This window comes from Bactrocera dorsalis, chromosome 6 (assembly GCF_023373825.1).
Source record: "Bactrocera dorsalis isolate Fly_Bdor chromosome 6, ASM2337382v1, whole genome shotgun sequence".
Lineage (NCBI taxonomy): Eukaryota > Metazoa > Arthropoda > Insecta > Diptera > Tephritidae > Bactrocera > Bactrocera dorsalis.
This window is the reverse complement of record NC_064308.1, coordinates 38,557,029-38,582,655: the sequence shown is the minus strand read 5'-3', so window position 1 is coordinate 38,582,655 and position 25,627 is coordinate 38,557,029. Positions and strand designations below refer to the sequence as shown.

The following is a 25,627-nucleotide window of genomic DNA, read 5'->3' as shown; positions in this document are numbered from 1 at the left end:
AATATGCGTCTAAAGTCAAAGCGATGCCATAAAGTACCTCTGCTCTGTAGGAATTTAAAGATAAAACTCACGATTGTAGTGTATTTTCTATGGAAATTTTTTACAGGTCTTGGTCCAGTTCTTAATGTTAATATTAAGGGCTAAAATTTTCAGGGAATGTTTTTAGGGTATTTCCAAGAAAATTTCGTGACGGGACTTTATGCGTTTGAAATGAAAAGACAAAAATTGATATTGTGTTGATAATCATTTATTTACGATTTTTTTACATTTTTTTCAATGTAACGCAGCTTGATAAACAACATTTTTTGGTTTCTGTTGCGGTGCGTAAATGTACAGAGAAGATGGTTTTCCAACTCGTGAGCACGACACGTATATCTGGCCGTGTGAAAAACATAGCATTTCCAAATGTATGCCACCCATTATGCGGCTATCCTGTTGATCGTCATCTCAAATTCAATTTTCACGGGAAACGGAATTCGTTTGAACTGAAATGGCAAATCGTTGGAACTCAAAGAAATTCGTAGAATCAAGCATTCTGCCTCCTTTTATTTGATAGCTGCGACACAATCAATCGGTTTCCATTGTACAGTTTCGGCACATAAATATTGCGAAACATAATAACGACAGATGCAACTTTGAGACGCAAATGATGCGGCGGCATACCAAGCCTTTCCAAAGAATTAAGAAATTTCACTGGATAATTCACGGCTTCGTCTTCGTTATCAAGACAATCGGAATTTGCCCATTTCCAATTATTAGCGAAAACGATGTAAAATGTCTTCGACAATGTAATTTTTGTTCATATCCCATAATTGACGCATAGAAGCAATCGTCGTTTTTCGGGTGGACTGTGTAAATTCATCCTAATGCATTTGTTTAGAACACACCTGAATTTCCATCTACTGGTTGGCATTCGTTTCTGCGTAAACATTTCTTCGACGATGCATTCCATTTATAACATCAAGGCATTTCCGAATAAAACAATTTTCTGGCAAACGGATCACTGACGCAAGCCGAGAAAATACTCGTCAACGACAATTTTGTTGTTGGCGGTGTTTCCGTTGGCTGCACTGTATTCTCTAGGTTGAAATAAACACTTTGGCCTTCTCCAAATGAACTGCGAGAAGCACAACAGTCAGCACAACAGTCGGAAAAGGTTCATGAATTGGAAAAATAAATATCTTACAAAGCGATGCATTGCAGTTCATGTATCGACCCATTTGATAATTTCTGATCTCATCTCGTTCAAGGCCAATAACGTATTTGGTCAATTTCACCAAACAGCAATACTCAGCATTGACTGATATGAAGTGGGATTGTGGTTTTCATTACTTCGTATAATACTGGGTCTTTCTCTGCATCAGGAATTTTCGCAGAAATGATCGTGACGATCGCTTGCTGATTGACCGCTATCCATAATTCCGTATTACGTATGTCATCGCATCCTGGGAGTACTTCTTGCCTTTGGTTGCCATACGTTGATGGCAAAAAAACGCCGACCGATATCAGCGTGGTCTCTTCGTGACTTCGTAGCAAATTTCAATATGTAATTGATCAATTTGTGTGAAATACATATAAAGCTTTTACTGAATAATTTTCAATAATTTTTCTTTTGAATAGCCGGAATAGTAATTTGGTAAAAATCGGTAAAATCGTTTCGGAGGAGTACGGTAACTAACATTGTGACATGGAAATTTTATTTATTAGATATTATTCTTGTTTTAAAAAGGCGTAAATGTTGTTTTTTTTTTGAAGTTATACTTCTTATACGAGTTCGGAAAAGGTTGTGTTAGATTCAGGTTGCGCAACCTTGTCTGCGAAGATGTTCGAGTAGCAAGGGAAGCGGTGACAATCGGCGATCGTTTCTTTCGGCACATCTCGGCTTTTATACCAACAACACAATGTTGCCATGCTTATGCTGTTGTTGTTTTTGTAGAACAATGTTTCAATTTTTGGTTGGTGACATATTCACATGTGTGCACATATGTATGTTTGTATGCTTGTGCATTATTGAAGTTATACTTCTTTTTCTTTGGTTTTTCTTTCATTTCTGCGAATTCTCAGCTATTTTGTGTAACTTTTGTTTGAAATACTCTGCGTTGGCCGTTGAAAAATTAAGACTATACTTCTCAGAGTAATTTAGTCTTTATTTACATTTTTTTGGAAATCGACCCGCGATGACGAGGTATATCGTTTTATCTGACAGCGTGAGGGTTAAGAACTTCATTTCTAATTTTGTCTTGTGGCATATTAGAAATGATGTTTCTTCGTAAATCGCGCACTTACAACGGATAAAACGACTTCTGAGTGGTGATTTTAATGAATAAATTCCAAGGTTTTACACAAAAATAATGCAGTCAATAAGTACATTACACTTATGTACGTTTGCGCATTATTTTCCTTTCGTTTGTCTTTCATTTCTGCAAATTCTTTGTGTGACTTTTGGTTGAAATACTCTGCGTTGGCCGTTGAAAAGTTAAGGCTATACTTCTCAGGATCATTCATTCCTTTCATTTCTTCAAAGAAATTAATGACCTTTAGAAATATGCATATTTGCATTATGTCGTTGTCATTTCCATATTCGTAGCAATAGAGTTTCTATGGCATAAGTAATGGCCGCCGATTGTCACCCTTTGGCGCTGTAGCAGCTTCACCTACAAACATGCGTAAATATGTATACGTATGATCGACGCAGATTTTTGCGAGAAGCACCAGAAAGTTGTGCAATTTATGATTTTTAGCTTTTGCCATCGTCGCGAAAAGACGACTTGTTGGCAAAGGCATGCTCGGGGAGATATTACGGCCTCTGTTTTTATGAATGAAGCGAAATCACCTGTGGAATTTGCGCCTGCGTTCATGAATGAAATCGTTTTTGTTGTAAAATTTACTACACTTGTTCTTCGCCAATTTGGCTGCCATATTGACTTGTGAAGATCAATTTTTTGTTGGTGACATATTCATATGTGTACGCATATGTATGTTTGTATGCTTGCGCATTATTTGTTCGGCAATGTATGCAAATATATGTACATATAAGTATATACATATGAATGTATGAACATGCAAGTCAATGCGCGCACATGTAATAAGTATATTGATAAGTGATGAAAATATGATTTAAATTTCTGAACGCGGACATGCGTATACATACACTCATATGAGCATGTGCAGATACACAAGATAGGATAGAAGATGTATGCCTTTTAACATCATATACTATACAAATAAATATTTTTCTTACTAAAAGAAATGTAATTTATCACAGCAATATATGTTCATAATATACATATACATAATATTGCTGTGATAAATTTAATTTCTATTAGTAAGAAAAATATTTATTTGTATAGTATACGATGTTAAAAGCTAAAAATTAAAAATTTATTCTGTTGAGATTCGAACCTGTGTTAGTATCTTGACTTTCCAAGCCACAAACACCACCATCGACGCTTAGGTTCCACTGACTTAAGTATGATTTGGTTAAGCATGTAAGAAACATACGATGGTTCTAATAATTTTGTTTAAGTATAGAAATATGCTTTTGTAGAACATTTACTTTCGCAAACATACAGACAAATGTGCAAACGACATAATATATGTATGTATGATTGTTTCGCATTTTGCTTCTGAATATCACTAAGAAGTATAACTTCTTCCGCGCGTAGGGACTCCACGCACCTTTTTATTTTATTACCCCTTCTGTTATGTTAATAAAAAGTTGCACATGTGATGTTAAGGTCACGGAATGACCTAGTCGGAGTTTTCTAAGGGTATCCTATAAAAACTTTATGATTTTAGTTTTTTTTCTAATATTTCTTAATTTTACTGACTACAAATTAAGTTTGAACTTAACATTTCTTAGTTGTATTGATTACAATTTTATTTTGTTCCTAACATTTTTGAATATAAATGAATGCACAGATGGCTCGCTGATTGTTTTTCTCTTTTTTAGAGTAACATCCGCCGAAGTATTTGTCTATTCAGCTTCTGCCCTTTTGGTTTTTAGGTACGCGTTTTCCACGAGTTATTTTACCCTGAACAAGATATAGGCCAAGTTTTTCGAGAAAATCTTCCGCTTATATGTTTTTGACGCGTACCAATTAGAGTGAATTTCTGTCCATAAAACCTAGACATTTAGCGCCGAAACATCCACAATACTCGAGAAGACAGCTAAGGGCCAACGATTAGTTTGTCTATTGCAAGTACAGATATGTTTCTACTAATTGGTCAATTGTGTCTACTCCAGATTTTGTAGAATTATAAAAGTCTTTTATTTCCGCCAACTTCTTGGCAAGGTTTTCAATAAGATTTTTGTTATGATGAAAAGTGCTCAATTCACTAACCATTTTACAAGTTACTTTATAGGAATGTATTGATCAATGACGATATTCATCAAAGAAGAAACTACTGTTTAGCTACCTTTTTCTCGTAAAAATCCCGAATTGGAGCAAGTTTAACATATACTCTCGCTCTGTGATTATCTCTGTTAACGAACCACAACCAACAACATTACAACGCAAAATATTAGTCGACCATGAACTTCATCTCAAAGACTGCGGAGACTTTCTCCGTACCACCGATAAACGCCTGTTTCTAAATTATATGTATTGTATAAATATGTCATTTGAAGTACCTCCTAATATCAAAATACCCAAAAATCCATTAAATTCTATTTTATCAATTGGCTTATATTTCTCTCCAATTTTTTAGCGCACTCGATGTTAGTGAACTCTAGCACAGGTCAAATGTTTCTTTTATACTTGATATACTTACTTTTCAGAAGATTCGCCATCTGGCAATTCTTCCAATACATTCTCATTGAATAAGTTTGTAACAGTTCCGTGTCTATTAAATGGTTATCCCGCACAAATAAAATAAAAATCTCCGTTTCGCTGAAGTTTATAATTTATAAGTTTATTTAGCACGCAAATATTTTACTTTTTACAAATATTGTTTAGTTAGAATTATTTAAGCAATCGACTTAAATGGTAGAATAAGATAGCGCGCCAGATCACTGTTGCCGAAATGCTAACTATAGCGGGCAAGTTTGTTGCTGCTGGTGCTGGCGCTGCTGCCGAAAAGAAGGGTGAAGCCAAAAAGGAGGAGTCGGTGTCCGAGGAAGACGACGACATGGATTCCGGTTCCTTTGACTAAAAAACTCAACACTAAAATTGCTAGTATGCTAACTATCGTCGTGTAGTGACCGCGTATTAGATGTGGTGATGTTCTCAATTGTGGTGTAATGTAGTGTCATCAGCTGTGGTGACTTAAGCGGTCTTAGTAGGGTGCAACAGTTTTTCCGGGTAAACAGAGTGCGGAACTTTGATCCGCTAAACCTACCCTACACCCAACTCAAGACTCTCCCACGGAACCACCTGCTAAGTATTACTTCGTGCAAGAGACAAGACATTTCAGTCTCCTCTATTGTGAAAAAGACTTAGCTTTATTCAGTTTTATCATTTCTGTCATTTCTTGTAGGACTTTGGCTTGGAGTTCACCAGTGCGAGAATAGAATATAAAGAAGAGGGCCTAACACACTACATGGTAGAACTCCTGCTTTTATTTCCCTAAGGATGGAATATTTGTCTTTTTGCTTAACCCTAGAACACACCCGGGTACAAATGTATCAACTTTCAACTTTGAAGTGTTGTAAATTTTGAACCGCTATACCGCTTCGGATCTAGGAAGATTATTTAGTTTTGAGTTCAAATTCAAAATTTGAACCAGATCGGACCGTTTGTTCTGGAGCTACAGCCTTCCAAACACATTATATACGTAAACACACACCCGGGATACGTTTGTACCCCAATAGTAAAAATCATCATAATAATCAAAAAAAAACATTTTTTATGTTATTTTTTTATTTGAAAAACTAAAAATATTCATTTCACACATTATATTATTGACTTTTATTATAAAAATTATAAAAATGCATCTTATATCTAAGGAAAATCATGACAAATAGAGCAATTTGTTGATGTGACCGAATGTTCAAGACACATTGCCTTCTTACCTTTGGCGCACAGCTTTCTGGTTTTTCTACGGCGTTTTTCCTCTTCTGCGTAACATAAATAGCAAGATTCGGACACAGGTTTTGGCGTGTGCGCTGCGGCAGATGTTGATGCTGCTGTTGACACCATTGATTCCACCGGTCGGTTGAAATATGCTTCAATAGCAATTTTAGTCGAAAAATTTCGCGTCACTTGACGATTTATGGCTCTGGCTTCAATAATGGGCATACACAATGCTTTAGCCAAGCTGCGCAGGATCTGCTGACGCTTGTTGTTTGTTCTCCAAGGCAACATAGGGTTATTCAAATGGTAGACAATGTAGGCTGCAAGAGCTGTAATGTCCAACATGTTGAAGAACATCGCTAGTGGCCATCGTTTTGTTTGTCTTTGTGTTGGATATTCCGCAAACATTTGGTCCATTCGATCAACACCACCTTTGGTACGATTATAATATTCAATTTTACTGATGACGATGCTGAAGTTTCGCAAAGTGCCGTAGAAGTATTACCTGATTATGAGGACTATGATAAAGTTTGACTCAAATAAAGTTTGTATATATGATTCTCGCTGTTCCTCAGTTAGCCTGCATAATAAAAAAAATTAGTATATGTTTACATTGTTACTTATTTTACATTTTTTACCTTCTATATCAGTGTTTCCCAAAGTGGGCGGTAACGCCCCCTTGTGGGCGCTGCAGGTGTCAAGGGGGGCGGTAAGAGGCCCAGAAAGAAAATGGCGGCGTTGTGTAGAGGCCTGTGGGGTTATTTGTAATTTTATTTAGCTAGGAGGCCTCTTAGACAACGACTACATGAGCTCTCGACTCTCAACAACAACTTGTGAACATCAACTAATATGAATTAAAAGATTGCTCAAACCCGGTTCTATACTTCTCTCCGCGTAGTTCATATATCTGTCCTATTTTATGAATATAGAAAAAATGAAAATCATGTCAATAGGTCGCTCCGTTTCATTACTGGGCATCTCGACAGGATAGAATTTATAGAATACTAACTGTAAAACGTATTGCTATTGCCATTGCCAAATCTGTATGTGGGCTTTTGCTATCATAATATATTATCATCATTTGCGCAAAGGTGTAAGGTAGGTAGGTTCGAGCTGATGTAGCGCACGTTTTGAGCTTTTGAACTCCTTAAATCTTTTATGTGGAAAATAAAAAAAGGATCTTTATCCTTTCTTACAAATGTATTTCTGGGGAAAATAAGAAAAGAAGAAAGATCCTTTTTTTCACAAATGTATTTCTGGGAAAAATAAGATAATACGAAAAGGAGAAAGATCCTTTTTTACAAATGCATTTCTAGGAAAAATAAGAATTCATATTTTGGACTACTATATAATGATTGTGCTTAAGCATTCCTATATAAACAATGTAATATTTATTTTATATTCATTTGTGGTTTTGCGCGCAATAGATGAGCATTACTTACGCCTCCTTTTCACTACTCGCGAAGTTAAACGTATTTCTCAAAGCAAAACAATGTCGGAAGTAAAAAAGAAGAGACGGCAATACTGTGCGGAATACATTAAATTCGGATTCATTGAAAATCCCACAAACCCATCTTCGCCTTTGTGTCTTCTATGTCTAAAAACATTTTCGAATGAAGCAATGAAGCCTTCAAGACTGCAAGATCATTTGAATAAAATGCATCCAGATAAGAGAGACAAGAATGCATCATATTTTCGAGACCTAGAGAAGAAGCTCGATGAGTCCACTTTACCAACTAATGAAGCATTGTTGTTGTCTTACGTGACGTTTATTAAAGATGAGAAAATATGTGAAGAACTATTATTTGCTAGAAATTTAGAGACCGATACAAAAGGCGAAACCATATTCAATATATTGGAAAAGTTTTGCGATGAGAAAGAGATTCCTTTGAAAAATATTATTTCAATTGCTACGGATGGCGCTCCGGCTATGATAGGGTGCCATAAAGGCTTAATAGCGCACTTAAAAAATAAAATTCCAGATGTCCTTGGTGTACATTGCGTTATTCATAGACAACATTTAGTTGCTAGAAACTTAAGTGAAAAACTATTTCAATCACTGCAAAATGTCATCAAAATCAGTCAATAAAATCCGCAACAGCTCTTTGAATGATAGATTATTTCATCAGCTTTGTGTTACTAATGACGAGGATTTCAATCGTTTGTTGTTTCATACTGAAGCTCGTTGGCTATCAAGAGGCAATTGTCTGACTCGATTCTACAACCTGTTTGACTCTGTTATAGATACAGAATTTCAAGACAAGCTCATAACATCAAAGAATGATATAGCCTACATGACAGACCTGTATAAATTGTTCAACGACATGAAACTCCAACTGCAAGGCGATAAACTAAATTTAATTAAAACAAAAAACGTCGTTGCTGCTTTCGCAGCCAAACTGCTTCTACACAAAAATCTATCTCGCAATTGTACCCTGGATTGTGGTCAATCGTTCAACGATTCTTGATAGCATTCCCATTGTCATATTTGTGTGAACGTGGATTTAGAGCTGTGACAACACTGCTTACTAAAAATAGAAATCGTTTGCTTGGTAACCGAACGTGGCGACTTGCGACTGTTCTTGAGTAAATTGGAACCTGATATTAACAAACTTATTAAACAGCATCAGATTCATCCTTCACATTAGTTTTTATATATGGATCGATTATTTTAGTTTTATTTTTAATAAAAGTTTCTCTGTTTTAATACTATAAAGTTGTGTTTCAATAATCATTCTTATTGGCAGGTGGAGCCCGTAAGAGTTAACTTGGGACCTAAGCTCCGTTATATGTTACCTATTGCGCTCAGGTTTCAAGTTGCTGCTTATAGGTAAAGTTTTGCTTAGAATTCTCCGTTAATATACATATATAGGTCACAATAATTAATTAGAAGTTATAGTGGTTTTTAAATAGGTGAAAAAGGGGGGCGCTAAAAAAATATTTATCCTCAAAGTGGGCGGTAGACAAAATAAGTTTGGGAACCACTGTTCTATATGCTGCACTTGATAAATATTCGTTTCTTCTTGAAGTCATTTCGTATCCAGTTATTTATAGTTTCCGTTATATTTATTTTCACTTCTTACACCTTTGAGCACCAAAACAATAATGAAAATATCAACAGACAGCATTTATAACAACACCTCGTGTGAAAACAACCCCTGCAGCTGCATATAAAATACAAAAACCAGTTATATCAGTGTTTGCATCCTTTTTGCATCTTTTGAACCAGGTATAATATTTCAATGAAATAAAAACCAAAATGTGTATTCGTTGTTACTCTACAAGTATATTATTATAAATTATATTATTTTGTTTTTCATTTATCAGGACAACAACAAAAACAAAAATCCACTGTTGCATGTCCTGACTTTAATTGCCCATATCGCTGGAACCAGTAAGAATATTCAAATGAAACAAAAGACAAAATACTTGTTATATATTAAAATATACATTTCAAAAAAAAATCATAGAAATCGGTTGAATAAGCATTAAAAAAACCGCAAAATAAGGTCCCGGGTACAAACGTATCCCGGGTGTGTGTTTACGTGGTATTTTCTGGGTGTGTGTTCTAGGGTTAACAACACATTAAGTGCCAAGCGGATTTGACAAAAATCTTCTCCGGAGCCCAAGGTGGTTTTTTCTTATAAAGCGGGATAAAAGTAGTATATATTTATATCTGAACTATTCCCGATCTGCTTTATTGTCTAATTTGGATTGTATAATTATTTTTAACGTCGCACGTTTTTGTACGACATGGGCCTGCATGACGACAAGGGAATCGTAAAACTCGTTGTCATACGAAAATGTGTGAAGCGGTTTTTTGCTATTTCTTTATTTACATTGTGTTTACGCAAAAAACGGCAAAACACGCGATTTCCCCAATATAAAACAGAACTGAACAATTTAACCAAGGTTCTCAGTATTAAAATAAAGTTATTCACGAATCAAAGTATTTCTAATTATATTGAGAAATTAACGCCGAACAAACAATCCGATTATTCCCTTTGGAAAGCAGTAAAAAATGCTAGGAAACCAATATTGTCAAATGCACCCCTCAGAAAGCCAAATGGTTCCTGGGCCAAAAGCGACGAAGAAAAAGCGGAAGTTTTTTCAGAAAAACTCACTAAAACGTTTAGTCCTATTCTGCTCCATGGAACATTACCTCAGATGGAAGGCTCGCAATGCGTAGGAGAAATCCAACCAGCAACAATTAAAGAAGTGGAAAATATAATTAAAAGTAGATTTAAATCAAGAAAAGCTCCCGGCTTCGACTTGGTGACAGCTGAGGTACTGAAAAATCTAACGCGGAAAGCATTAGAAAAACTGACATCGATAGTAAACGCTTGCTTAAATCTCAGATACGTTCCGTTGTCATGGAAGGTATCTGAAATCATTATGGTACAAAAACCCGGGAAAAGCGCACAGGAAGCATCATCATATCGTCCAATCTCACTGTTGCCTATTTTGTCGAAACTACTTGAAGTTGTAATTATAAAAAGACTTCAGAACATAATTGAAGAAAAGGACCTTATACCAATTCATCAGTTTGGATTTAGATCGCAACATTCTACAATCGATCAAGTTCATCGAATAACAGATATAATTGAGGATGCGATGGAAAAAAAGCAAATTTGCACAGCTGTTTTTCTTGACGTATCCCAGGCGTTTGATAGAGTATGGCACCATGGCTTACTCCATAAATTAAGACTTCTCTTCCCACAGCATCTAACTGAGCTACTTGCCTCTTACCTGAGCGACCGCTACTTCAGAATCAAGCAGGGACAATCATATACTATGTTGCAGCCAATAAAAACAGGTGTACCCCAAGGAAGCGTCCTGGGACCACTCTTATACATTTTGTTTACTAGTGATATGCCTACGCCGCCAAACAGCACAATCGCCACATTTGCAGATGATACCTGCATAATTACTACCGGTAAAAATGTAATAGAATCGTCGAACAGAATGCAGTCTTCAATCAACCTAATTGTAGAATGGACACAAAAATGGTATATTACCCTCAACGAGTTGAAGTCTATACATATAAACTTCACTAACAAAACGGATACGTATGTCCCCTTATATATTGAGAATGAAGTAATTCCGTACTCCACCTCGGCGAAATATCTTGGTTTGACGCTGGATGCAAAGTTAAAGTGGAAGGAGCATATACAAAGAAAAGCTGCAGAACTTAAACTAAAATACAACAAAATAAATTGGTTAATCGGCAAGAAATCACCCCTAACAACCTCAAATAAAATTTTAGTCTACAATCAAACGTTGAAGCCCATTTGGACATACGGAATTCAGCTATGGGGATGCGCTGCGCCGTTATACATCGAAATGATGCAAAGATTCCAAAATAAAGTTCTTCGAAAAATTGTAAATGCCCCGTGGTACGTACGGAACTCAGATCTACATCGTGATCTTCACATAAAAACGGTTCGGGAAGTCATTCGCGAAACGGCATCGAAACATGCCACAAGGCTGCAAAACCACGTAAACGCTGAAGCCCGACAACTAGGTGAGGCCAGAAATAGCAGGCGCAGATTGAAAAGAACAACGTTCCATGATCTTCTAAGCAAATAGCAAATATTATAATATTTAGCTTTTAATACAAAGTTTAGTTTTGAAAAAGCTTCTTAATAGAGCTTTTGTTGTTTTACCTTATAAGTTATGAAAAATATTGCTTGTTAGTACACTTGTCACTAGTTGCAATTTGAATGAAATGTAAATCCATATCTTGTTACGTTTCAATAAAAAAAAAAAAAAAAAAAAAAAAAAACATTGTGTTTATTCGTTTTATTTTGATTTTATGTTTGTTTTGCTCTTTTATTTTAAATCTTTTGATTAATTTGTAGGGATTGGTTAAAAATGGGGAAGTGAAAGGATACTGAAAGTGAAATATGGGACATGCACCTTAAAAACTAATATATGTATATAATCAAAGACAAAACGTACCTCAGAGATTTTATAATAAAACAAACAAATATTATCATCTCATATAAAGGGTGATTTTTTAAGAGCTTGATAACTTTTTTTAAAAAAAAAAACGCATAAAATTTGCAAAATCTCATCGGTTCTTTATTTGAAACGTTAGATTGGTTCATGACATTTACTGTTTGAAGATAATTTCATTTAAATGTTGACCGCGGCTGCGTCTTAAGTGGTCCATTCGGAAAGTCCAATTTTGGGCAACTTTTTCGAGCATTTCGGCCGGAATAGCCCGAATTTCTTCGGAAATGTTGTCTTCCAAAGCTGGAATAGTTGCTGGCTTATTTCTGTAGACTTTAGACTTGACGTAGCCCCACAAAAAATAGTCTAAAGGCGTTAAATCGCATGATCTTGGTGGCCAACTTACGGGTCCATTTCTTGAGATGAATTGTTGTCCGAAGTTTTCCCTCAAAATGGCCATAGAATCGCGAGCTGTGTGGCATGTAGCGCCATCTTGTTGAAACCACATGTCAACCAAGTTCAGTTCTTCCATTTTTGGCAACAAAAAGTTTGTTAGCATCGAACGATAGCGATCGCCATTCACCGTAACGTTGCGTCCAACAGCATCTTTGAAAAAATACGGTCCAATGATTCCACCAGCGTACAAACCACACCAAACAGTGCATTTTTCGGGATGCATGGGCAGTTCTTGAACGGCTTCTGGTTGCTCTTCACCCCAAATGCGGCAATTTTGCTTATTTACGTAGCCATTCAACCAGAAATGAGCCTCATCGCTGAACAAAATTTGTCGATAAAACACATTTCGAACCGAACACTGATTTTGGTAATAAAATTCAATGATTTGCAAGCGTTGCTCGTTAGTAAGTCTATTCATGATGAAATGTCAAAGCATACTGAGCATCTTTCTCTTTGACACCATGTCTGAAATCCCACGTGATCTGTCAAATACTAATGCATGAAAATCCTAACCTCAAAAAAATCACCCGTTATAAAAATCGCAAAATGTATTAGTAATCGCATAACTCAACAACGCCTGGACCAATTTGACCAATTCTTTTTTCTAAATGTTCGCTGAGGTTCAAAGACGGTTTTTAAGGCAAGAAAAAATCGAATAATTGACGGAAACTCCCTGAAAATAGCCCTTTTCTTTTTTCCATACAAACGAATGAATGTTGGTTTATTAGTAACGCTAAGGGAACGACTGAACCAATCTTGATGAAATTTTCAGAGAATGTTCTGTGTGGATCGGGGAAGGTTTAGAAATAAAAAAAACCTGTATGCTTTTCGTAAGGAAAAGTCGGAAAATTGGACAATTCCAAAAAGTTAATTTTTTCCATACAAATTTTTTTTCAATTTATTTTTGTTTTGTTTTTCAATTATTTGTATCGTTCAAATTTGTCGTTTGCTTCAAAAATTTTTGAAAATTATTCAGTGAAAACGTTATGCGTGTTGCACACAAAGTGATCAATTACAGATTGGAATTTGTTACGATGCCACGAAGAGGTCGGGCTAATATCGGTCGGCGTTCTTTTTGGCATCAACATACATTGGCAGCCCAAGGCACATGACCGAGTTCTCCCAGGATGCGATGACATAAGTACATATGGATCGCGGTCAATCAGCAAGCGATCGTTTCGATGTCACAGTACGACAGCCGGTTCTACGCACCGGAATTTACTCGGATTTTATCCGACCAAGGGCTGTTCTTTCGCCGATCTAACCCCGTTTGGATCGGTGAGTACTAATTTGTGTTTGTCGTCATTGGAGCAACGCCTTGCAGCAGGGTTGCTCCGTATCCTCCTGACTCAAGCTGGCATTGAGTCCATCCCGGGCCCGGAGGAATTTTTCTGCTGCGTCTGCGCAAAAAGGCTCCATCCAAACTCCACCTCGGTCCTTGCAAGGGATGGAGCCATCTTAAAACCTGTTCAGGCCTTAAGACCCACAGGGAGTGGACCACGCGTTACGTGGCCCCATGTTGCCTGCGCAATAGCCTGCACATAGTTCGCGCGCCGCGCCGCCACTCAATCAGAGTGGCCAACTGAGGACCTCTACGGTCAGGAGCTCAATCAAGCAACATAGCTCCCACTCTGGCTTGTCCCCCCCCCCAACCTTCATCCCGCTCCAATCCACGTGCGAGAACCAATCAGCAACTCTTGGTTCCTCGCACAGTCTGTTCCGTGTGTCAGACCGTCATACGTCGGAATGTCACATCAGTTAAGTGCAATTCCTGCGCTGGCTGGTGTCACTTCCCGACTTGTTCCGGCCAGCGCACCACACGTGAGTGGTGGCGTCGCCATCCAACACCCCAGTGCGACAACTGCCCCTGCGGGTTTTGCAGCTGCAACAAACACCACCAACACGTCACTCCCTCACCCCCAGGATCACCCACGGACACCCGCGACAAACCAGACCACTTCAATTCAACTTCAACGGACTCCAGAGTAAGATCGAGGAGATAGTTGCACTTATGAATCGGGAACGTGTATCGATAGCTGCGGTCCAAGAAACCAAGTTAAACAGATCGCGAGCGAGATAGTGGTGGTGGCCTAGCTTTCATATTGCACAACACCGTGCAGTATCGTCTAATCGAAGAAGACATCGACCCCAGGGATACTACCCTAGAATGTCAGGGCATAGCTATCCGGTCAGGCGATGTCGAGCTCGAAATATTTAAGATATACATCCCCCCAGTTACATGTTGCCCTACAGGATATCACCCGAACCGTATGGTACTAGGCGACTTTAACGCGCACCACGATCTTTGGCATTCCTGCCTGTCAAATGATCGTAGGGGGATGGAGCTGGCGGAACAGATTGACGACTCGACATTCTGCACTATGAATGACGAAGCGCCCACCAGAGAAATGGGCATCTGTAATAGCTCGCCCGATATTACAATTGATAGTGGTGGTCTGACAAATAGCATAACCTGGCGACCTATGCTAACTCTCGAATCAGACCATCTGCCCATAATTATCTCGATCGAGAAGCCTCCTGATTTCGTTTCTGTGGACAACCGTACCTTAATTAACTTTAAAAAAGCTAATTGGGTGGGCTTCACAGAATTTACCGAGAGCACCTTCAACGCTGTACCCATTCCTACGGACGTATGGGTTGGCGAGCGTCAATTCCGCAAGGTGATCGCAGCAGCTACCGCTCGCTTCATCCCGGCTGGAAGAATAGCGGAAATCCGCCCCAATTTCCCAGCCGAAGCAGCTGTTCTAGCTAACGAGCACGACACCTTACGCCATGCCGATCCCAGGGATCCCCGAATAAGGGATCTCAATTTGGAGATTCGGCGTATGGTAAATCAACATAAGCGGATGAAATGGATAGAGCACCTGAAGTCCTGCAACCTCTCCACCGGTGTGAGTAAGCTTTGGGCTACTGTCAAAGCTTTGTCTAATCAGAAGAGACATGACGACCGAGTTGAAGTTCCATTCAATGGTCATGCCTCTTCGGACCCGAAGAAATGCGCGAGCTATTTTAGCCGGCAGTTTACACTGCACCCTTCGGTAGACAAGGCCAAGAGATGTGTTAACCGACGGCTGCGCAAAATGCCAAACAACTGCGCGCCACTTACTTTCACCGACGAGGAGGTTCAGGTTGTCATCAACAAGGCAAGATCCATTGGCCCTGATGGAATCAACATGCTAATGTTAAAGCATCTAGGCTCGACGGGAGTAAAATATCTCACCAAGGTCCTCAACCTGTCGCTCACCACTCTTCAAATACCCGATGTGTGGAAAGTCGAAGAGTGGTCCCACTACTGAAACCTGGGAAACCCGCCAACAAAGGGGAATCTTATCGTCCGATAACTCTCCTCTCCCCAGTAATGAAGACACTTGAGGCCTTGTTACTCCCGACCTTCACTCACCATCTGAGCCTAGCCAGCCACCAGCATTAACAGGGGGTTCCGCAGGGTGGTGTCCTCTTCCCGTTACTGTTTAACTTCTATATCTCGAAACTTCCTCAACCACCAGAGGGGGTTTCCATAACCTCGTACGCAGATGACTGCACGATATTGACGTCGGGCAATGGAATCGATGGCATGTGTTCGAAAGTAAACAGCTACCTCTCCGACCTTTCTCGTTCCCTCACTGCACGAAACCTCCAACTTTCACCCACCAAATCCACAGCGACCATATTCACAAACTGAACGAAGGAGTATAGACTTGAACTTAATATTGCAGTCGATGGCGTCAAAATTCCGACTGTCAATAACCCTAAGATTTTAGGCGTAACCCTCGATAGTCTATGCTCCTTCTCTCCCCATACGACCGCGATTATCGCCAAGGTACAGAGCCGCAACAAAATCTGCAAGTCGCTAGCCGGCAGCACATGGGGAAAAGACAAAAAAACGTTGCTGGCAACTTACAAGGCAATCGGCCGGCCGGTCCTCAACTACGCAGTACCAACATGGTCGCCTGGATGCAGTGGTACGCAGATGAGGAAACTTCAGACCTGTCAGAATACAGCACTCCGGACCACGACGGGATGCCTCCTGATGTCTCCCATTGAACACCTCCACAATGAGACGCGCATGCTACCAGTAAAGGAGCATAATCAACTCCTCTCCAGGTAGTTCCTACTGGGTTGTTTCCGTAGGAATCACCCTTACAGCCACCTGCTTGGAGCGGAACCGCCTCCCAGGAGCATCAAGAGGTCATTCCTCGACTATGTCGTCGACATCGAACAGTACGCCGACCAGACTTCGGACGCAACAAACTTTCAACATGCACTGACCGCCATTCACAGTGGAGCCATCAACACCTTCACCGACTCCCTTCCCTTGAATGGCGTTCTTTGAGTCAAACCACCACCTATTGCCGACGAAGAGCTCCAGTTGCCGCGAAAAACGCGAGTGACCCTAGCGCAAATTCGTTCTAGATACTGTAGCAGGTTAAACTCCTACTTATTCAGAATCGACCCCGACATACCTAATGTATGTCCTGCATGCAATGAGTCTCCGCATGACACTAGCCACCTCTTTGCATGCCCCACAAACCCTACCCATCTAACACCTTCCTCCCTTTGGTCCGACCCCGTCGAAACAGCACGTTTCTTGGGCCTACCGTTAGATGACCTCGACGACAACACAAACAACCCTTACCATCCTAACGGGGATTAGCTAACCGTTAACAACAACAACATGTCACAGAACGACTTTTCAAGCAACAGCTTCGATGGACTTTATCTTGAAGCAACGTACATATATATGGTGCTGTTAGATGCTAGATGTACTCTTTTGAGTGACAAAAGAGAGGTTTGCCGCACGCACACATTCTTCTTTGGATCGTGGATGGTGGTTACACCATTCATTAACGTTTTCCGACTGTTGTGCGTCTCGCAGTTAATTTGGAGAAGGCCAAAGTGTGTACTTCAACCCAGAGAATACAGTACAGCCAGTGGAAACACCGCCTGCAACAAAATTAACAAATGAATCGTCGAAGAAATAATTACGCAGAAAGCAAGACCAACCAGTAGATGGACATCCAGGTGTGTTATCAACTAATGCATTGAGACGAATTTACACAATCTACCCGAAAAACGACGATTGTTTCTACCTTCGGTTGCTATTGATAAATGTTCGCGGTTTAACTTCATTTGAGTCATTGCGTACTGTGTGTGCAACTTTTTGAAAAGCAAGCCAGCAATTACAATTGCTGGAAAATGATAATAACTGGAATGCAAATGAAGTTCGCACACTTTTCGCGATAATCATTTCGACATATCAGCCTTCAAATCCGCGTCTATTATGCGATACGAACAAAAATGAAATTGCCGAAGACATTTTACATCGTCTTCGCAAAAAATAGGAAATGGATGAATTCCGGTTGATACTTCCGGTGGTTTGATATCAATTCCATTTGCCGTTTATCAACTCACGAAAGATAACTAATCATGAATGTTTGGACCAGAGACCTGCATTGAGTATGATCGATCCGGTTTGTTCAGCCTCGCTCAAAACGGTCACAACTCAGCACAGCGGTTCGCAACAAAATTGTTCGATCGAGTTTCGTGCTCAAAACGAAGGAGTTCGATCAGTTGATTGGATTGCTCTGCTTACTGATTGAAACTGATTGGTTGGTTCCGGTATGATGATTGGAAATGATTGTACAGAAAAAGACGATCAAGTCCAACGATGCACGAAAACTCAGACATCGATCAAGTTGCGTTTGAATTGATTGTGATTAGACCAATCAGATCGAGAATTGCCCTGCGAATATGTATATACATACATAGTTTGTATGTACATATTTGTGTGTTTTAACGGAAACAAGTTGCGATGCATAAAATTAACCAAAACATTACTGCATATATTTTTTCATTTTTAACGCTTAAAACTAAAATTCAATTAATGCTTAAAATTAATAAACAATGGTAATGCTTAGGGAACACAAATTTCTAATTTTAATCACTTCTTCATTGAGATCGACAAAAACTTAAAATTAAAAAAAGGTTTATTTTTTGGTTTCAATCTTAATCGCTAAAACTTTTATAAAATTAATTAAAAAAAAATATATTATAATATTTCAAGCTAAAGAAAAAGAACGCTCAGCGACTGAGCTGCTGGCAGGAACCAACCGGTATGATTGTGATCGATCGGTATGCAAGCAGCATTCTCGAACATTTTTTGCTGCTCACACAAGGCTTTCAATCGAGAAAAATCATGACGAAACAAGCAACAATGATTGAAACTGATTGTTCGCTTCGAGCACGCTCGCTTACAATCATTCATTTTTGTTGAAGCAAAGTTTTCCGTCACAAAAAATCTGAGTCAAGGATCGGGTATGATTGAAAAAATTGTGATCGTTGCAGCTCTCTGGTTTGGACATTGACCAAATTATCGTTACTACGATTCCTTAAATGTACGCGCAATGTTAGCTGCCAAAAATGCCGATATTGTTGACTTAAACTGGAAGATTCAAAGTCGAATTCCTGGAGACTTGCGCTCATATAAATCGATGGTTCGTCTTGACAATAAAGACGATGTCGTGAATTATCCAGTGGAATTTCTAAATTCTTTGGAGAGGCTTGGTATGCCACCGCACCATTTGCGTCTCAAAGTTGGATCTGTCGTTATTATGTTTCGCAATCTGCATGCGCCGAAACTGTGTAATGGAACCTGACTGGTTGTGACGCACCTATCGAATACAAGGGACAGAATGCTTGATTCTACGATATCCTTTGAGTTCTATCGATTTGCCATTTCAGTTCCAACGTATTCCGCTTCCAGAGAAAATTGCATTTGAGATGACAGGACACAAGGATATTCGCATAACATAATTTTGAAATGCTATGTTTTTACACGGTCAGATATACGTGGCGTGCTCACGAGTTGGAAAACCATCTTTTCTGTACACCGGAACAGAAACCAAAAAATGTTATTTCACGCTATGTTGCATTAAAAAAACAAAAGGAAATGATAAATTTAACTTTCTTTTCATTTCAAAACACATATTTTCACGCAGGACAACGGCTGCGGGGTCAGCTAGTAGTACTATAAAAATGGGACCAAATTTTTCTGCAGCTTACGCTGGAAACATAAAAACTTTCAAGTAATGTCATACGAAAGTAGAACATAATTTTTTTCCTCAAAGGCTTTTTCAATAAGTAATCGTAGAATGATTATATCGAAACCCATACTGATGCGCTGAAATTATGGTTTTCCGTTTTATGAATTTATTGATATGTTTTATGAGAATTTTCTCAAAAAGCTTCGATATTATTGGTGAAATGGGCCTTTAAGAAGATACATCCTGGTTTTCCTGGCTTTGAAATCATGATAACTTCAGCAATTTTTCAATAATTTGGTACGTATTTAGGATGAAAAGGTGTGTTAATAATGTTGGTAATTTTTATATGTACTCTTGCAACCACTTGGTACAGAGTATTATAATAAAAAACTAATCGAGATAGATATAATGTTATATATATATAAATAATCAGGGTGACGAGAAAAGTTGACATCCTTTTGACTGTCTGTCCGTCCGTGCAAGCTGTGACTTGAGTAAAAATTGAGATATCTTGATGAAACTTGGTATGCAGGTTCCTTAGTACAAAGAAGTTCGAGTTCGTAGGTGGGCATAATCGGACCACTGCCACGTCCACAAATTGCCATTAACCGAAAACCTATAAAATGACATAACTAAGCACCTAATTAAGATATAAAACTCATATTTGGCGCAGGGAATCATGGTAGGAAAAAATTGTGGATATCTCCTAAACCGCTTAAGCTACAACAACCAAATTCACTCAGTGCGTGTAGTATTCGAATACTACAAGAGCTCCTATCTATAGTGAAAATCCCGGTTAATGGTATTGTTCAAAACTACTAAAAGGCGAGAAGTCAATAACTAAACTCGTCAGAGACGTAAAAATTTGCTAAAAGGATGGTATGAGAAAGCTTTATGGGAGCTGTTGTGAAAATTGGACGATGGGCGTGGCACCGCCCTTTTTTTGGTGAAATCCCATATCTCGACGGACCGATTTCGACAAAATTTTGTAGGTGGAATTTTTTTCATATTCTTATGTCACATTGTGAAAAAGAGTGAATCAATAACCACGCCTACTTCCCATATAGCACAAAATTCCATTTGATTCGTTCAGTTTTCAGTACGCAAATCAAGAAACAATTAATATAACGAGATTAAACTTTGCACGAATGGTGGCCCTTAGTGTATGACACTTCGTGACCAAAAAATGTTGAAATCCCACAAAAACTGTTCACGCCCCTAGGTACCGAATATTTAGAACCCGGTACCTATGGTTAACTTTTGTAAGAAAATATCAGTGAATGTCTGAGATACATAGTTGAAATTTTCTTAACATGGTATGTCTGTATGTCAAAAATGAGTTGAATCGGACCAATATTTCCCTCAGTCCCCATATATCTAATATAAAGATAATCCAACTTCCGGGTGAATTTTTACCATATATCGGCCAATATGTGAGTTATCTTAATGAAAATGAGCTAGCGTGTTTTACTCATAACAGTGTATCCTTGTGCCAAAAATTAATAAATTTGAGCGAAAGCTTGACTTACCTCCCACATAAATAACTAGTCTAAACTCGCGGCTCCGCTCGCTCCTTGTTGTCAAGGATATCATTTATCGTGATATCAATTGCATTATCGAAATCGAAATTCAAATTATTACGATCGATAAAGCTTTTCTTGCAGAAAGGGAACAAAGTGGCGAACAAAGCGACTCGCAGAATTTTGAAGATACATATCTAGTTCCAAATTGGAGAGTAAATTCTTAACGTGATTCGCTATCGCGCTATGGAAGCTTTTATTCTTGAAGCTATACTTCTTATACGATTTCGGAAAAGGTTGCGTTAAATGCAAGCTGCGCAACCCTGCTCAATATGAATCTAACGCAACCTTGTCTGCGAAGATGTTCGAGTAGCAAGGGAAGCGGTGACAATCGGCGATCGTTTCTTTCGGCACAGCTCGGCTTTTCTACCAACAACACAATGTTGCCATGCTTATGCTGTTGTTGTTTTTGTAGAACAATGTTTCAATTTTTGGTTGGTGACATTCACATGTGTGCGCATATGTAAGTTTGTATGCTTGTGCATTATTGAAGTTATACTTCTTTTTCTTTCGTTTGTCTTTCATTTTTGCGAATTCTCAACTACTTTGTGTAACTTTTGGTTGAAATACTCTGCGTTGGCCGTTGAAAAATTAAGGCTATACTTTACAGAATCATTTCTGTAGTTAGTCTTCATTTACATTTTTTGTAAATCGACCCGCGATGACGAGGTATATCGTTTTATCTGACATCGTGAGGTTTAAGTATTTCATTTCTAATTTTCGCTCACTTACAACGGATAAAACGACTTCTTAGTGGTGATTTTAATGAATAAATTCCAAGGTTTTACACAAAAATAATGCAGTCAACAAGTACAGCACGCTTTGTATGCTTGCGCATTTTTTTTCTTTCGTTTGTCTTTCATTTCTGCAAATTCTCATGGTGACACATTCATATGTGTACGCATATGTATGTTTATATGCTTGTGCATTATTTGTTCGGCAATGTATGCAAATATATGTACATATAAGTATATACATACAAGTTATCACAGCTAGCATAGCAGTTATCACAGGTAGCATAGCTAACGAAATATACAACAACAAAGTTGTCGTAGCTAGCAAAATATGAGTATACTGACGAGAAGGTTGCTCAATAAAGTTAAATTCCAAAAATTACAACAACAGCACATTTCGTCGGCACTAAACCAGAGCGGAAGTCGTGCCACCGCAATGTAAGCCGTTTCTTGAACAAACTGAGGTTTACTGTTTCGCTATATTATTGCTTACGTTAGCATTATAAAGTATATAGAATTAAGTACTAGTAAGTAAGAATTACTAAAATTTTGTATAAAAAGAAATGTATTGAATAAAATAATTTGGAGTTCAACTTGACAATTCAAATGAGCGTGTCTTTATTATTTGGTGGCAACTATTAACTGGCGCCCGAGACTTCAAATTTAAATTGTCTATATCGGTTGAAAAAAAGCAGCGTTAGAAAACTCTAAATCGCGCATTGATAAAATTGTTGTTGCCCGCGAGCAGAAAAAAAAAAAACAGCGTTAGGAAACTGCTGTTATCTAAACAAAGTGTTTAAAGTAACTCTAATCGCACGTTAATAAAACTTCTGTTATCCGCGTGTAAGTAACTAAGCAGCTTAACAAAACTGCTGTAATCTAAAAACGTGCTCAAAGAGACTCAAAACTGTGCATTAATAAAAACTATTGTTGCCCCTCAACAAGAAGGAATCAACGTAGAAAAGCTGCCATAACACCAAGTGCTCAAAGTGACTCTAATACGACAATAATAACTGTGCAACTGAGAAAATTATTCTCGCAGCATATTCAACTGTGTAGACAAAAGTGCAAAACCACCAAGACAACAATCAAAGCCTGAACTGTGACATCACTGTCATCCACTCCCAAGTAGCGGAGTAAAACACCTCAAAAAGGAACAAGTGGACCGCCCGAAATCAGGATGCAGAAGCTGATACTCCCGATACTGTTGTAAGAATTAAAATTAAGTTATTCACCTTTTTGTAATCAAATTTATGTATTGAGCAATTTAAAATAAATTGTAATAAGAGCAAGATTATAACAATTAGCAATAGAAAAAATTGTAAAAACTGGTGAGCCTCAGTATGGAGCAAGTACAAGAAGCCATCACACACTTGACAGGCGCTATAAACGCGCAAATAGAGCAAGCTAAGATATTAAACAATAGAATAAATCAATTAGAAGCTAGAATCAACCCATACAGCGAAAGCGCTAACCCAAATAACCTTATTCACTTAACAGAGGCAGACCTAGCCGAAATCAGCAGATTGCCTGATAGTGTAAAGAACCTACCGACATTCGAAGGAGACCCGATCCAATTTATCTCCTGGATCCACAATGTAGAATCTGTTTTGCAGGACTACGAAGTAGTCAGAACAAAGCCACTGTATAGAGCCGACATATTAGGCAGAAAATTAAAGGCCCTGCAGATACGGCCTTAATCTCTTACAACATATTCAACGATGATTGGGGAACAATCAAAAATTGTTTGTCACTACACTATGCAGACAAACGCGACCTTAGGACTCTAGAACACGAACTAGGAACCTTATCCCAAAAACACTTCAGCGTAGAGCAATTCTACGCAAGAGTCAATCACCAACTATCCCTGATAATAAACAAAATAAAGAGTCATGATTATTCAAGAGAAACAAATAATGTTCTACTGGAAACCTATAGGAATCGAGCCCTTGATATATTTATCAGAGGCCTAAACGGCGAATTGTCTAGAATGCTAGTCATTCAACGCCCCACCAACCTACCCGAAGCATACGCTTCCTGCCTTGAAATTCAAAACATTAACTTAAGAAACTATTCAATATATAAAAAAAATGGAAGTAACTCTAATCAAATACAAAACCATCAAATGAATCCAAAACCAATATTTGTACCAAGGGTATTAAACCCTGCCGAAAATTTTAATCTATAATAAAAACATGCAAAATCAAGCACCGCCACCACCCAGACCAACCAATCCTAAACCACCAATCCCTATGGAGGTGGATCCTTCAATACACTCACGAAGAATAAACTATATGAATCGACCAAACAATACGCCTATAGTAAGGCCATCCAATTATTCTTCAAATATCCCTAGGAAATCCCAAAAACTATTTAATGTCCAAACAGAGGACGAGGAAATAAATTTTATGACAGACGCCTGTCTACCCTACCCTATTTAGAACTAACTTTTAAGAACGGGGATATCGCGAAGTTCCTTGTAGATACGGGAGCTAATAAAAACTTTGTCTCCAAAAAACTTTCAAAAAATTCAATGAAACTTGAGTGTCCTTTTAAGGTTCACTCAGCCACAGGTCAAGTAAATATAACCCATAAACTACGTGGATCATTTTTTAAAAGTATAGGTATTACAAATAATTTTGATTTCTTTACATTACCCAATTTAAAATCCTTTGATGGCATCATTGGCGATGATACCCTCAAAGAATTGGGAGCAATCATAAATAGGAAAAATGACACAATAACCCTCAAGGATGTGGTACTGCCACTAAAACAAAATATGTATCTCTAAACAAATAAATAATATTCAAGAAAACCCCTATGAACATGAAGTTAAGGAAATGATAAATAAATATTCGGAACTTTTCGGACCAGTCTCCGACAGTGGGAAAATCGACACAACTGTATTAGCAGAAATTAAAACAACAAGTGAAGAACCGATATATACAAAATCATATCCTTACCCAACCAACCTACGGGGCGAAGTAGAAAAACAAATAAAAGAACTTCTTAACAATGGTGTAATAAGGCCTTCAAAGAGTCCATATAACTCCCCATTGTGGATTGTTCCAAAAAAACCAGGTCCATCAGGAGAAAAAAAGTATAGAGTAGTTGTTGATTTTAAACGACTAAATGCAATAACTATACCTGATTCCTATCCAATACCTGATATAAACAACACTCTCGCTAGCTTAGGCGAATGTAAGTATTTTACTACACTCGACCTTACATCCGGATTCCACCAAATCAGGATGAAGGAAAAGGACATAGAAAAGACAGCTTTTTCTACAGCCAATGGTAAATATGAATTTACTAGGTTGCCATTCGGTCTTAAAAATGCCCCTTCCATTTTTCAGAGAATGATCAATGATGTTCTCAAAACACTTATAGGAAAAGCCTGCTACATTTATATCGATGACATTATAATAATGGGAAAAACTAAAGAGGAACACTTACGAAATATTGAAGATGTGTTCATGCTTTTGCACAAATCAAATTTAAAAGTCAATCTGGAAAAATCCAAAATTTTTAGAACAGAAGCAAATTTTCTAGGTCATATCGTTACCGGCGAAGGTATTTTGCCAGATCCTGACAAAATATCCGCTATTAAAAAAATTCCCGCACCTACTAACCTTAAGGAATTAAAAGGTTTCCTGGGTTTAGCATCGTATTATAGGAGATTTATAAAAGATTTTGCAAAAATTGTTAAGCCACTTACCAATTTAACTAGAGGTGAAAATGTTCAAATAAAAGCAAGTCAATCCAAACGGATACAAATTTCACTAACAGAGGAAGGCTTGAAATCATTTAATGACATAAAATAT

At 38.2% G+C, this 25,627-nt stretch overlaps 1 protein-coding gene and 2 pseudogenes across 2 annotated transcripts in view; all 3 read left to right on the top strand.

Annotated features, from left to right (window-relative positions):
• The window catches only part of LOC105234225 (protein zntC), a 453,706-nt gene that overhangs the window by 148,592 nt on the left and 279,487 nt on the right, over positions 1 to 25,627 (top strand). The window lies entirely within an intron of this gene.
• On the top strand, positions 2,117 to 2,312 carry LOC125779919 (small nucleolar RNA U3; annotated as a pseudogene).
• LOC125779905 (small nucleolar RNA U3) lies at positions 21,663 to 21,827 on the top strand (annotated as a pseudogene).